We start from the raw sequence: 3,667 nt of genomic DNA on the forward strand, positions 1-3,667 counted from the left end.
ATTCTCGCGAGTGCGCTCTGCCATTAGATTCACTGGAGAATGGTTTCCTGGTCCGGACACACTCTGATGGGATTCCTCAACCGAGAAGTGGGAAGTTCTCTGTTTATTTTCAACACTCCTGAGATTTTTGGGTTATAGTCATTACACACGCATGACAAAGAAGGAATTTAGATAATTTACTGTTCAAGTAAAATAGGTGTACAAGGAAGACTCACAAGTTTATCTGGTGATTTCGGATACTTCCTCCTTCATGTCTATGTGCTTTAGGGGATATAGAACTCCAGTTTGAGAAGAGAGGGCTCATAATCAGCCCTTCCTGGATGGGTCATAGGTGCTTGAGAATATTAGGTACTTTCCTCGACTTTTTGGTGGGCTTCTGCTGCTCCCTAGGTTTTGAAATGGTCGTTTTTCTCTGTGAAATCCTTCTTTTGGTCAGGAATGAAACTTTAAAGTTTTAAACTCGTTCTTGAGGCACCTGGGTGGCTCAGTTGGTTGAGCATCTGACTTTTGATTTCAGATCAGGTTATGATCCCAAGGTCATGGGACTGAGCCCTGCGTCGTGTTCCACACTTGCGATCTTTTGACTTTTTGTTAATGGCCATCCTAACTGGTGTGAGGTGATATCTCACTGGTTTTGATTTTCATTTCCATGATGATTAACAATGTTGAGCACCTTTTCCTCTACCTGTATCATTAGCCATTTTTATATCTTCTTTTGTGAAGAAGACTTTTTGTTTAAGTCTTTTGCTTTACATTTTCTTGGGTTAATTTTCTTCTTATTCACTTACGAGTCATTTTTATATATTTCAGATAAACATCTTTTGTCAGATGTTTGCTGTAAATACTGTTTATTGGGTAATGGCTTGTCTGTCATTATCTTAAGTGTCACTTGACAGGCAGAAGATTTTAATTTTCATGGTATTCAATCTATCAAAATTTTCTTTATAGTTGCTCAGCTTCGTCTCATCTAAGACATTTTTCCTACCTCAGAGTCTCAAAGGGTATCTTCTCTGTTTTCATCTAGAAGTTGTAGAGTTTTGGGTTTTAGGTTTAGGTATATGAGTCATTTCAAATTGAATTTTATATATAATGTAATGTAAAGGTCTAAGTTCATATTTTTTGTAACCATATCCACCTTTGAACAATCTTTTATCTGACTGAAGACCAACTGACTCTATAGATGTAGTCTATCTCTGGATTCTGTATAGTTCCATGGATCTGGATCTGTTTATACTAATACGACACTATCTTAATTAGCACACCGATGTGATTTAAGTCTTGCAATTAGGTAGTGCAAGTCCTCCAATACTTTTCAAAATTATTTTGTCAGTTCTAGATTAATTGGAAAAATTAATTTTAGAATCAGTATACAAAAATTTTAGAATCAGTATAGTCATTTTCAGAAAAAAAAGCCTAACAGAATTTTGATTGGAATTTCTTTGAATATATAGATAAATTTGAAGAGGGGGATATCTTAATAATGTTGTCTTTCAACCTGAGCATATTTGTTTATCTGTATTCCTAAGTATTATAATTGTTTGTAATACTGTAAATGGTATATTTAAAATATCATTTTGCAATGATTTGACCCTACTGTATAAATGCAGAATTTTTTTTTTATATTTTGACCTATCTTGAAACATTGCAAAATTTTAGCATTATTTCTAGCATCTTGGATGACTTGATTTTCCTTCAGAGAAGATTTACTTTTGCTTCTGACAAATGGTAAGGGCATCTGTATTCCCAAATCATCTTTGTGCATTAGGAATTCACATGATCCAAAGATGGGTCACAGTTTCTGAAAAGGTGATCAATTTCTAGTTTGACTGTAGGCTTAGAGTACAGTACTTTGAGGTTCCAATCCAAAACCTGAGGATTGGGGTTCATCAGAGAGACTTCCCTTGGGTAAACTAAATTACAATTTTTATTCTCAACTAATTGTTTGGCAGTTTTTAACCACACACCTGGAATAAGCAGATGTTACAAGGGTATGAATGTCTAAAATGCCAGGATTACATCTCTGGGCTTCTTTGTCTTGGACCTGTAATTCTTCACTGCATTTTTAGCTCTCCTCCCTCCCTCCCTCCCTCTCTCTCTCTCTCTTTCTCTGCCCCTCCCCCACTCATGCTTCTCAAGTGAGATTGAATCAAGTTGAAACAAGTGGAGATTAAACTAAGGAATCTCAAGCAGGCTACACACTGTCACGACACAGCCCGATGTGGGGCTTGAGCTCACGAACCACAAGATCATGACCTGAACTGAAACCAAAACTGACTGAGCCACCCAGGCGCCCCTCCCCTTGCCTTCAAAGAAATGCTTAACAGTTGTCCCTGGTCTGAATTACTCAGTTCACTATTACCAGAAATTTCTGACCTATTTTTAAAACCTCAACATGAATAATTCTTCTGCATAAATATCACTCCATTTGTCTTCTCTGAAGGATCATCTGAAAACTCTGAAGGGACATTCTTGAACCCTTTAAAAAGATATCTCTAAGTGTGCATTTATTCTCAGGGCCTTACTCTTTTAGTGCCAAGGGATCCCAAAGAGAGGAAGGAATGAACTATAGCCTTAACTGTGACTTTTAAAGTTACGTGTCTTAGCTGCCTTCCAATAATGTATGCATGTATTTTACTTCTTCTCATTACCTATGCATATGGCATTTATTTTCTGTATAACGCTTCTTAAAGCCTGTAAGCATGTATTAAGTATAAAGTTAGCAATCTCAGAGAGAACAGGACTTGACTTGGTTTTCAGGCCTCCATTTTGCTTGAGGCAGGAAACTTAATTTTCCAATTCAGGCAATTATAGATTGGGTTCCCCCCCCCCAGTCTTTATGTGGTAAATTTACTTTCAATTCTAGAACTCCTCCTTTACATCTTGCTCTCTCCAAAGACTAAGGAAAGCCTGTGAAGTTATGCATTATCTGGGAGTTGGAAGGATGAGAGAGTCCAGCCTCCCCTGGGGCATAAGTCCCCATAAGTGATGTGTCCTTCATCGGCTACTGATGTCCATGACTTGCCATTGTCTGTGGCTCCTGTAATATAAGTGACATTTACCGACAGCATCTGTCCAGCCCGAACTGTAGGCTCCTTCCCAGCTCTGTTCAAAGGATCTACATTTTTCTGGTATGTAGGAGACTCTTGGATCTTTCATGCACAAAGCTGCAGTATGTGTTTTGTGAGGCCACCGTCCATTTGGCTTACCTAGAAATACACCTCAACCATTGTTATTCTTCACATACACTAGCTGGAAAGTCAGGCTATCCACCCTGGGAAGTGAGGTTACAACCCTCCCCCCGCCCCATGGCTTTTGTGATCTGTCTACTTCTGCAGCTTGGCCAGAAGTGGGGCAGAAGCAACATAGCTCAAAAGTGTTTTTTCTACTCTTCATTCAGCATAGAGAAAACTCAGCTGTTATACCAGCAAACATTCTTAGAAACTTTTTTTATATCATACATGTTCATATTTCTTTGAAGAAAAGCAAGCACCTCTCTCAAAAAGTCATCCATTGCAATTGAAAATGTTTAAGATGATGCTTTTAGTTATTTGCGTTGCATGTAGAAAGTCACCAGACTGCCCTGGGCAGAGTTTGAATCTGCCATTTCCCCTCATATAATAAATGCCACTGATTGAATGAATGGAAGGCCTTGGGCAGTGAAAAAAAA

Source organism: Crocuta crocuta, unplaced genomic scaffold (assembly GCF_008692635.1).
Source record: "Crocuta crocuta isolate KB4526 unplaced genomic scaffold, BGI_CrCroc_1.0 scaffold694, whole genome shotgun sequence".
Lineage (NCBI taxonomy): Eukaryota > Metazoa > Chordata > Mammalia > Carnivora > Hyaenidae > Crocuta > Crocuta crocuta.